This window comes from Ambystoma mexicanum, chromosome 2q (assembly GCF_040938575.1).
Source record: "Ambystoma mexicanum isolate Mex_15411 chromosome 2q, UKY_AmexF1_1, whole genome shotgun sequence".
NCBI classification, from domain to species: Eukaryota; Metazoa; Chordata; class Amphibia; order Caudata; family Ambystomatidae; genus Ambystoma; species Ambystoma mexicanum.
The window spans coordinates 458142285-458154920 of NC_090924.1; positions in this window are offsets into that span (position 1 = coordinate 458142285).

A 12636-nucleotide genomic window follows, 5' to 3' on the forward strand; every position below is an offset into this window, starting at 1 on the left:
AAGAGAGTTGCAATAGTCCAGCCGGGATAGCACCATGGCTTGCACCACAGGTGGACGAAGGGCAACCGGAATCATAGGAAGCACTTTCTTTAACACTTTCAAATGAAAGTGGCCAGACAGACAACCGTCACTTGTTTATCCATAGACAGGGATGCAGATAGAATAACACTCAGGTTTTTCACCTTCTGTACTGGAACCGGGAGAAGACCAAGAAAAGGGGCCAAAAGGAGGACACCCAAAGTGATGGCTCAGGAGGACAGCCCACCACCAGAATCTTATTTTTGTCTCAGTTCAACTTTAGCCAATTGTGGTTCATCCACTCTCCCATGGTAGTCAGGCACCTCCGCAAACATGAAGACACCCCAGCCTGATCGAGATCTAAATGGATCAGGGTCTGGGTGTTGTCGGCGTAGGAATAGCACCTGATGCCAACGGAGCGGATGAGACACACAGGTGCCCAAATGTAGATGTTGAAAATAATCGGGGACAGGGAGGAACCCCGCGGCACCCCACAACTGAGACAAAAAGAAGCAGATAGAAAAGGAGGCATGGCAAGGGTCTGGGTGTGGTCCGCCAGGAACTAAGTGAACCAGGCCAGCACTTGACCAGAAATACCCACCCGGGCAAGGCTACACAACAGAATGGGGTGGTCAACCGTGTCGAATGCAGCTGAAAGATCTAATAAAATCAGGGCACCCACCCCAGTTGAGTGCACCAGCCTGGTCATATCATCCTGGACGGCAACCAAAACACTCTCCATACCCCTACCGGGCCTGAAACCAGATTGGGCAGAATCAAGAAGATGTGAAGATTCAAGAAATGTGGAAGACCTCAGCCTGTTCAAAATGTCAATCAATGACCAGAAAAGCACTGAAGGAGCGTAAGGGGAAATTGGCAGTGGGTAGATTGCCCAAGAAATCTCCATCGAAGAAAACCTTCTGACGATGCGAGAGGTGACTCTCCTCGAAGAAAGAAGGCAAAAAGGTCCAGATCAAGGAGTGGCTCCCACCACTCCTCATCATTGTCGAAGAAGAGGCACCATAAGTCGCCTACTTCGACGTCCTCATCCGACTCCTCTCCTGAGAGAGCTATATCCTGTCCCACTAAGGCCTGCACTCCTGCCGAATGGGAAGCATTCAGGCTAGAAATGCTTAAAACCAGAAACCCTTGACAAGCCATTTCTAGTATTCAACTCCATCAAAGTGCATCTGGCGGCCCTATCAGCTTACACCACTTCACAGAACAAGCTGTCCTGGTGGAAAGTTCCTGTCATTAAGGCACTCATGGAAGGGGTAAAGTGGCTATACCCCCAATTTCCAACCCTCCTCTGGGTTGGGATCTCAGTGTTGTGCTCTCCAAGCTCATGGGTCCAGCCTTTGCACCTATGCACAAGGCCAGCATAAAACATCTCACTTACAAGACTGCATTCCTAGTAGCTATCACCTCTATGAGACAAATCAGTGAGCTAAAGGCTTTGTCCGTACAAGACCCTTTCTCCATAATACACAAAGTTGTCCTCAGATCGCATCCTAGGTACTCACCTAAATTCATCTCAAAGTTCCATGTTAATCAATCCATAGAATTTCCTACCTTTCAAAATCCATTTAACTCAGTAGAAAGAAGCCTGCATACACTTGATGTGAGGAGGGCGGTCTTGTGCTATGTCAACAAAACTAAACCTCTAAGTAAAACAGAACAACTCTTTGTTTACATAGCACCTGCAAGAGAAGGCGATCACATATCGAAGAATGCCATCTCCAGATGGATAGTCAAGTGCATACAGCTCCACTATTCCCTATCCAAGAAAGTCTTACCTTTCATCCCAGGGCTCACTCTACCAGAGGTACAGGAGCTACCTTAGCTTTCATTGCAAACGTCCCTCTAGAAGCCATTTGCAAAGCTTCTACATGGAGTTCCATCCATACATTGACACAGCATTATTGCATTGATAAACACTCTAAAGCAGATTCACAGGTGGGACAAGCAGTCCTAAAACATTTCTTTGCCGCTGTACCTTTTCACTTCCCACCTCCTTTTCCAGCTACTGCTCGCTAATCTATGCAGAGCATGTGATCTAAGCAGATCCATAAACTCCAGAAGGGATACATACTCACCGTAATCGTATTTCTGATGCTTGTATCTGCTTAGATTCACATGCACCCACCCTTCCTGCCCTTCTGGAGTAGAAGGAACATAGAGGTTTTCTGGATTATCACTGTTTCTGCTTTATCACATCTGTACTCACACTACACTTCATGCAACTTCATGTCAGAAACAATCTGAGGGACCTCGTCTCGTGAAGGGCCATGGGTACAGTACACGTCACACTAGGGATAGTATTACTAGCACACCCTGTTGGTGTCCGTTTTTGAGTTTCGGAAAAAAATCTTGTAATACTACCACTAGATGCCAGACTATGCAGAGCATGTGAATCTAAGCAGGTACAAACACCAGAAATACGATATGGTGAGTAATGTATCCCATCTATATGTATATGTGTGTGTATATATATATAAGCAGCCGTTCACCCAGAGGAGCTGGAGCCCCCCGCACACTGCAGGAGCAGTGTCCGCTCCCATCCGGAGAGCCCAGTGCGCCAAGGTAAGCCTGCGGGCCCTAGGTACATTACCACTCGAAATCAGCTGCTGCATTTACATGCGCAACGGAATGCGCTGCACAGCTACGTTTGTTTCATAAAATCTTCCGAACCCCTTGATTGCCTTGCAACCCCTATACAGTTGGCCTGTGTTGCACCTGAGGCATTTATGTTCACCCCCTCCATTGAGCTCCATGAGGCCTAGGTTATGAAAAGATGGCCACCGCTCAATCATGCTGAAGCTGCATCAGTCTTTTTGTCACCATTTGTCATACCGTCTTCAAGAAGGATTCCCTGGCGGCTGTGGAGCCAATGGCAGCTTTGCCACGATTAGAATGTTCCACTTCTGTTTGTTACTTCCTTTTGTTTCGCTCTAGTCTTTCTGTCCTCCGGTTTCTTGCTTCTGTATTTAAACCCGCCCCTTTTTCTTGGCCGGCGCGTTGCAACTCTTTTGCAGTACGCTCCGATACCCGTTCTGTGCTTTCCACTGGCTTTGCCAAGTATCATTGTTTACCGGTCCCAGCCTGGTACCTTTTCCTTCCCTGTCATATTTATCGTTCCATTTTAGCCCTCTGGTTCATGCTCCTCCTTTCTAGCCTTTCCTTTCCTTTCCTTCTCGCTTTCTTTCTCTGTTTACCTACGCTCCCAGCCGTGTCTATCCTCTTTCTTACAGCTCCTCTGCCCATCCCACTTTTACTCTCTGCCACTCGCTTTCGGCCGTATCTCGGCTTTCCGTCTCTTACCTGTTCTTCTTTCTTCCTTTTGTGTCCGCTACCTCTGGCTGCCTTCATTCGCCCTGTAGGGATCCTGGTTCCCTTGTCCACGGGAATCCAGCCTTGACGGAATTCTACACAGTCCGCTTTCGACTCCTCGCATCACGTGACCAGGAGTCCTATTCCCAGTTCCATCAACCTACCTGGAGTTAAACTTACCTAGAGTTTCTGCACATTCACTCTGCAATCAAGACCCAACATCCTTGAGAGGTTTTTTTAAGCTTCCGCTTTTTTCCTCTCTGCTCGGTCTCTTCGGGAAGGGGCCCTTTTCTTTCCTGTTCTATCAGGGGGGCAGGGTGGCTTCTAACTGCGGAAGGCCATACCTCTTCACAAAAAAGAAGGCTACAAGGAGAAAGGGGCAAAGACGCAAGTCCTCATCAGAAGATTCAGGCGAGGAGGAATGGGTTCAGGAACAAAGCAGTTCTGATTCTGAGAAGTCTTGTGTAAAGTTTGACACCAATGCCCGCCTCCGACGCCTGATTGGCCTTTGCCTCCTCATCCCCACCAACCAGAAGCCGGAAGGCGGTAGCCGGCGTCCCGAACCAAGGCGCTCAACCTAAGGCGCCTGTAGCAAGCCTGTCCCGAGCCTAACAGAGCCCAGTGTCAGACATTATGCCCATTCTTCACCAGAACAGGAACCACACCATTGCCCTAAACACCCATCCAGCCACCTGGTAAGACTATGCCTACCAGCCAATGCTCTACTAGGTACACCGCGACCACCACCCAGGCTGAAACCTCAGCCTCTGCACCTAACGCTACTGCATAATCACTGCCAATGCAATTCTTTTTACCAGAGGTATGCAGAGGTACAGTGGTTCACCTACACTATACCCATCCATCGCATGTGCATCTGACAGCCCTCTTTGCATGCCAGATTTGATCCCAATGTAGGCCTGTGTTACCATTCGACTTTAGACTATTGGTTGCCTATGTGCCCATTTGAATCCTGACTAATTATCGCCTTGTGTGCCTATTTGAATCTAGCCCAACTATTGCCTTGTGTGCCTATTTGAATCTAGCCTAACTATTGCCTTGAGTGCCTATTTGAATCTACCCCAACTATTGCCTTGTGTGTCTAAGTTGAATCTAGCCCAACTATTGCCCTGTGTGCCTATTTGAATCTAGCCCAACTATTGCCTTGTGTGCCTATTTGAATCTAGCCCAACTATTGCCTTGAGTGCCTATTTGAATCCTGCCTAACTATTGCCTTGAGTGCCTATTTGAATCCTGCCTAACTATTGCCTTGAGTGTCTATTTGAATTTAGCCTAATTACTGCCTGTGTGACCTCTCCAATCTAGCCTAATTGTTGCCTTGTGTGCCTTCTTGAATCTAGCCTATGCAGCCCTGTGTGCACATCTGAATTCCACCTAACTTCTACCCGGTGTGCCCATCTGATGCCAAACCCTGCAGCTTCCATGCCTAGCACCCACCAGCACTCACCAGCAACAGTTCCTACCAGCATAGTCGAGTCTACCCACTTGCCACTAGCCAGAGAGTATCATAATTAGAATCTGCCACTCCTTACATCTCTGCACCATGAACATCACCGTTCACTGCCTGCTACTTTATACATGTTTATTGGTCAATAGCCACCAGAAATTAGGCAGTAACCCATCTATAGTAGTCAAGACAGTCTCATTTAATTCTAGCCGTATATTACCTACACCCCCTCCATTATGGAACGCATACATCCAAGCCCATCAAGCGGGTTTGAAAGCAACCCTTGCAGTTTACCCTGCAGAAATACCAGACTTAGAACAAGACTGTCGAGATTGCATGAGCCATTGACTAGAACCATACCTCCCGCCAACATAAGATCGCCTACCCAGAAGGCATATATCCCTACCATCAAAACCCAGAAGCTACAATCTACAACTAGGCCTACCACATTAGAACCCACCCCTTCTACTACTATGCCTCCCCCCTCATAGGCGGACTAATCAATGCCAGATCCATGACCGCACATGCCACGGATATTCATGATTTGATCTCGGCCAAGAATCTGGACTTTCTCGCCATCACAGAGTCCTGGCTGGACAACACTGAAGGACCCCAACTATCCCTAGCAATCCCAGATGGTTATACTATACTGAGACAGGACAGAACTAATAGGCGTGGCGGCGGCGGCATTGCCATCATTGCTAAGACTAGCCTAGGTATGAGAACTACACCTACCATAGGGTCTGTTTCCTGTGAAGCGCTCTCCATCAAACTTCCTCTAGTCAACTCCCAGACAGTGTCCATCCACCTTATCTATAGACCTCCTGGACCCATAGGGACATTCGAGGAGGATATCCATAATCTACTCTCCAACAACCTAAAAACAACTTCACAACTACTTGTCCTAGGGGATTTTAACCTGGGCTACAATGACCCCCTAGACAAAAATGCCATCATCATTGCCAATACTCTGTCCGACCTGGGTTTAACTCAAAAAACGCTCAAACCCACCCATATCAAAGGGAGAACCCTCGACTGGTTAGCAGAATACAACTGCACTGCTAACATTAAATCCATCGTCCAACAACCTCGGACAGACCACTTCCTGGTGTCCTTCGAACTATCCACTTCCAGACCAGTCCTGCTAGCTCCCATCCTGGCCTTGCCCTGTCCTACAAGAAACAAAAAGAGTATCATCAAGGAGAAAGTGATTCATGCGATCTTACCTTACTTGTCGATGAATACAAAAAAATCATGTTAACCACCCTCAACAACATTGCCCCTCTACAACTTAGACAAAGTAAACCCAAAGGCCATCCAAATAAATGGTTTACCCCCGTATTTAAAGATCTACGACTTCTCAAAAGGAGCTGTGAAACAGCATGGAGGATATCCCCTTCTAAAGACAATAAAAATAAATTAATGGAAATCTCGGTACAAAAAATACATTTATTTGGCTAAACATAACTCTTATAATAAGCAAATAGCGAAAGCAACTGCCAACTCGAATATGAGAGAACTGTTCGCCATCCTCAAGGAACTAGAGTCCCCCACCCCCATCCCGGACATATGCTCTAACGATAAAACCTGGTGTTCCAATATCCAGCAAGCACTCTCTAACAAAATAATGATGCTCCAAAAGAAAATATCCAAGAAAAAAGCCACGCTCAGCCAACCATCCCAGTCATTTAACGTGAACACAGTCCTACCTCCAAAGGAACAGGACCCAATTGCACATTTCATGTTCTCACAAACTTCTACCCTGGAGGTTGAGAAAGTCATCCTCTCTCTTAAGCCATCCAACTGCCAGGCCGACCCCTGCCCTGCCCTGCCAGAGACCTTCCCCATTTATCTCAAAACTTGTCAACTCCTCATTTGCGTCAGGCATTGTACCGACCAACCTAAAACAATCTTGGGTACTACCTTTGCTCAAGAAGGAAACCTTAGACTCACTTAGTCCCACAAACTATCGTCCCATCACGACAGTATCTTGCTTAAAATCCTGGACAAGATTGCTTACAACTAGATTAAAAAATTCTTGGAACAACATAAGCTACTAGGAGTACGCCAATCAGGATTCCGGCCACAACACGGCACAAAGATGGCCCTTATCGACCTAAAGGCACAGATAGATGTCTTACGAGACAAACGCAAAATGGCTCTCTTCCTGCTGCTGGATCTCTCAGCTGCATTCAACCTTGTGTACCACGGGGTCCTTTGCAGCCACCTAGCTGCACACTTCTCTAAAGAGGCTACAACTTGGATTGAGTCCTTCCTCAGTGACAGAACTGTGAGGGTGTTCTCCCCCTCGGCAGCAGCTGACCCGATCCCCATCTTATGCGTAGTCCCGCAGGGTTCTTGTGTCTCCCCTACCCTATACAACATATTTACTAAGCCCCTTTTTGATGATCTGGACCATCTTGGTATCACCTACACGAACTATACAGACGATACCCAGATTCTCCTCCCTCTTTCTGGGGATTACAACAAGGACTTGGCCTTGGTGAATAGGGTGTATATCATCATCCAGGCATGGATGGCAACCCATGGACTACGCCTGAATGATGATAAAACAGAACTTATCATCCTGGGGACTCACTCCAGCCTTAGAAAATTAGGCCATGACTATGCCTCATTCCTGATTGATGGAACTATTATTAAGGTGTCCAAGGAAGTGAAGACACTTGGCTTCTATCTGGACTCCACCCTCTCATTTGACAAACAGGTGAAGTCCATGGCATCTGCCACTGCTTACACCTGTAAACTCATTAGAGCGGGCAAACACTTTCTATCAAACAATAACTGCATCATTTTAGCCCGAGCCCTATATATCTTATCCCGGCTTGATTATGGCAATGCCCTTTACATTGGTGCCAATAAATCCATTATCCACAGAATACAAATTCTTCAAAACAACGCCCTGCAAGCTGCTCTTGACGTAACCAAAAGATCACACATATCTAATATCAGGCGCCAAAATAACTGGCTGTCCATCCAAAACAAAATCCACCTGAAAACTGCATCACTTGTTCACAAAGCCCAGAACAATACCGCACCTAGTTTTCTTACGGACAAATCCCTTAGGAGGAGCTCCACCAGACCATCAAGAATCTCCAATGTCAATAGCCTCATTATACCTAGATTCAAATTGTCTAAGGTTGGGGTAGGTAGCTTCCATGTCCGAGCAGCCCAACTCTGGAACTCACTGCCACACCCCCTACATGAGGAACAGCCCTTTCTGAAATTCAGATCCATGTATATAAACTTCCTGAAAGCTGCCGACAGCTAGCTCACTATCATTTACTCAGTCTCGTAACCTCCTAGAGTAGATATGCTGGACACTACTTAGTTGCCGCCCATGTCTACATGCTCCCCTCTGACTATTGATAGATGTCCTGCCAGCGCCTGTATATATGCCGGCCTCGTCTAGACTCTACTTGACCTCCACGGTCAGTGCATATTGACCCTGCTTGTAGCCTGCACACAACTCTACATTTTGCACATCATTGTACATTAGCTGTAATTTTGTATTTAGAGTGTATGTAACATGTACATAACTGTATATTTATGCACATCATTGTATATTATTTGTAACTCTGTAACTTAAGCCTCGCATTTTCTGTACTGTTGCGCCGAGGCTACCTTCGGGTTTGGTGCACATTATAAGTGAATAAAACAAACAAACAAACAAATAAATAAATATATATATATATTTGAAAGCAAAAGGTGTTCAAGCACCATGGAATGCACCGCAGTGAATTTTTGGTAGTAACAGGCACCAATGAAGAATGGCCATATGCACAGAGTTTTAATAAGTAGAAAACTTTATTCCATCTCTCAGGCAAGATAAAACAGAGCCGGCAGCTTGATCACATACAATGGTTCACTTGGAAAAACAATCTAAATTACAACTAGAAACTCTGTTAATTGTGATACAATTAGACCCTTTTCTCTTTTGACTAATGCACGTCCGAGCTTAGACTAGTTTCACTTCACACTCAAAAACAAAGAGGGTTCTGGAAGTCCCTCTACCGGCACAAACAAAGCCCATTAACTGTTCTTGGGTGGATGGCCCCCGGAAGAGTCTCAACCAAGGCTTTAGCTCACTGTCCCTTTCACAGAGGAGAAATATCCCTGCATATCAGTCTTTGTCCTACCCAGGTTCAGTCCAGCACCAAAATGCTAGTCAATTCTCCTCTGAACAAGCAAACCAACAGCAACCCCAGACAGGTATTTCAGCCTAGTCGGGCCTCATCAGTGAAGTCGAGCTGTGCCTCTCTAAGAACAGTGAGCAAGGGGTCCATGTCTGCATTCCCCTGATAACTTAGGGTTAAACCCCAAAGTTAATTAATATGCAAAACAAAGGGGAATTGCCTAGCATGTTGGTGCTGGATGGCCCCAGGCAGGGCAAATACTGATATTCAGGGATATTTCTCCTCTGTGAAAGGGACAGTGAGCTAAAGACTGGGTTGAGACTCTCCGGGGCCATTCACCCAAGAACTGTATAGTCCTAATACCCTTAGACCTGCTGATCCTTGTGAAAAGCCAGGGTTGAAGTTGGTGAAGCAGGTCCAGTCGGGGGAAATGGGGGACGCAAGGGAAACATTTTCTGGACAACTGGACCAGGCTTTCCTACGGTTGGAAGGAAACATACAGGACATGGTGGCAGATGAGATGGGTGCAGGACCGGACTTGGTTTCTGATGTCTCGATGTTAGCCCTGGTTGCCTCTCATAAACTGGGGAAATGTGTGATGCTGTCCTTAGATTATAAATCGAACCAATGGTTATTACTGGAAGTACCTGCATCCCCCATGTTTATACCGAAGTACTCTTGTAGCAAATGGAACAATGTCAAATTGGTAGTGATGCAGGTATGGGTCTGTTAGGACTAAAAAAATCTCCTGGAATATCGGTGATGGCGAACCAGACTAAGTGTGCTTCCCGGAGCATGATTGTATCAAGGTTTGCAGGGTGGGGGGGGGGAGTGTTTATACATTTGAGTGGGTCACCACAAGGGTTGAAACTGGGATTCCCAGCAAACCTGGCTTGGAAACAACAGTGGTGGATGAAATGTCGTTTCCAGTTTTATCCAGGTTGCTGGGCACAATGGACAGGAGTTATGAGTCCCTAGATTTTTAACTCCGGGAGGTGAAACAGGTTTTGAAGGACCTTTCGGGGAAGGTTAGTTTTCTCAAGGGTTTTATCACTGCCTGCTTGGGTTCACATCACCAGCAATTCTTTCCCTTAAAATCTTATTGGTGCCCAAATAACTCGGTCCACAGTAATTTTGGGGTCAATCATCCAATGGAGGTGGTGAGGCCTATCGTGGAATTTTCCCAGGAAGAGTTTCTGCCATCAGTATCTGCCTTTGGTGAAGCAGGTGAGGTGGTTCCCAAAAATGTTTAGGCAGTAGTCATTTAGAAATATTTATCGAGCCTTCGAAGGGGTGGGCCACAAAGAAGACCAAGAACTGTACAATGCTACCTGAAAGAAATAATAGAGGAATCAATTTTTTTTTAAAGTAATCTGAATTTACAAGCAACGAAGGTGAGGGATGCCAATGTGGATTGTGAAGTTAAACCCCAATGAAGTAAAAACACCAAGATGAATGGGTGTAAAAAGCAACAGCAGTGAAAGGTTGGGGGACACTGTTCAAGCAAGGATGAAGCTCGGGAAAACGGCTGAAAGATTCTGGGGAGATTATTAGTAGTGAGGAGAGTACGCCCCTGGATCTAAGTAATATCTCTGTATACCCATGTGATGACTTGATGGAGGGGAACAGGGGGGAGGTTAGAGCCCAACGGCCCATTGTCCCTAGTGGATTAAAAATTGAATCGGACAAGGGAAAATGTTCTCTTACAAAGTATTCTGTGACAATAACTTTAAAGGGAAATGGGGGAACTGTTGTTCCTGGTGATGGGACAAATTAAGGTTCTCAACCCCCGTCAATTCAGCCAAAGATCCTGGCCATTTCCTCCAAAGTCAAGGCTGATATAAATTTGGAGTCAAATCAGATGTTGATGGAGTGGGTTGCTCCTACGTCTCATAATATCGAGGAAACAGGTGCCGGAGCAGCCAAAATCAGGAAATTACCAGATGGTGCCACAGTGAAGTTGCCTGCCAAAGGCAGTGTGAAAAAGTGTTTAAGGGGAAAAAGTCGCAGAGAAACTAATAGGTTGAAGTTGGCAACTGATATTAATTGTGTACTACTGAGCTGTCTTTTGAAAGCTCTAACCAAATTCCTTTAGACTGGAAATATATCCTCTCCCTTTTGTTTTGAGATTCCTAGTCTTCAGTTGATCACGTCGGAAGACATCGGAATTGTGCAGTTCTTATATTGAGACTGCTTTGATATTGCAAATGTGTATTTGCACTCCACTATAATCAAAAACGCTATCTTAATGGAGGATTTGATTTCAAGAGGGTCCCTCTCATTGGGAATGGGGGAGGTGTACTGCTATGAATCCAATATCCAGCCCTGGGTAGCAGATTTACAGGGTGATGATAAGGGGGGAGGGTTTACCTGAAAGGGGCCCTTAGGGGTCCCTCGCGATATGGAAACAAGGCAATAACCATACACGAAAGGATGCGCCAGACATGAGGTTCAAATTCCCAATGCTAGGGTTTATTGCAAGCAAAATAGTCCCAATTGGCCAACTGTGGTCTCACGCCCCGTGACGTGTAATTCCCTAGACCTCGAGGGACGCAAGAGAGCGAATTACGTACATCAGTTACATATATACAAAATGCATATCATACAATCAGCTATGTCATGTTTAACACCCCCCTTTTATTTTTTTAGTTTCTTTGAACTCGGGATGATGATGGACATTTCCGACGAGTATGACAATTATGACACTTTCGATGTCTATTCTAGTAACAATGTGTAATTTAGAAAGTGCAGAGGCATCTTCTAGTTGTTGAACAGAACACAGTGCTTCTGTTCTTGGAAGCAAGCTGCACACGGGGGAAGAGCCACATGCCAAGCTTTGCTATCTTTGAGGTGCTATTCGTGTCCTATGAGCCGACACGCTCTAAAGGGTTTTGTGAGGGGGGCCGTAAGTAGAGCATAATTCAAGCCTTTAGCTGCTTTATTCTAACATATTCTACCACAGTACGAGACTGGCTGGCAGCTGTGAAATGATTAAATGCCCTGCAGCTCTCCTTCAAGGCTACAGAGAGGGAGCGTGGGCATTCCTTTCTGGGCTACTCATGAGGAGTTTCAACGAACTCCTCAGTCCCGCGACCTTGCCCTTTCATATTCAGACAACAATGTTAACAGCTGAGCAGAGTAAGCAGAATTCGCAAGAATTGCAAGCTGCAAAGCAGTTTTAGACAGAAAGCAATGAGCAATGGTTAACAAGCAAAATGGCGATTCTTGCTACGTTTAAAATGGCCCCTTGTTCGTCAAGCATAGCAGTCTGTATTTCTATAATTCTGTGCATAAGACGGTTGGCCTTCGGCCATCAAGATACGTCTATCATTCAAATGAAGGGTATTCACTTTTCCAGATTGACAAACCCTCCTTTTGGCCGTATGCCAAACGTTTTATTCATTCATTGTATCCTCCTCTGATGAGGATAAGTCTGGGGTATCTATGTCTGAACCTTTTATGCCATCATGAGCATCATCTTCATCATTAATATCTATAGCCATAAATTGTTTTACTGTTTTTGTTTCATCAGTGTCTCTGTTATTTCAGCCATGTGTTTGTTTTCCTCTCGACACCATGTGCATACATCCCTTAGTACATCCCTCAGTTGTCTCAGTGCAAACTATTGCTAGGCATTGTATGCAACAGCAACATGTTATGAATATACCA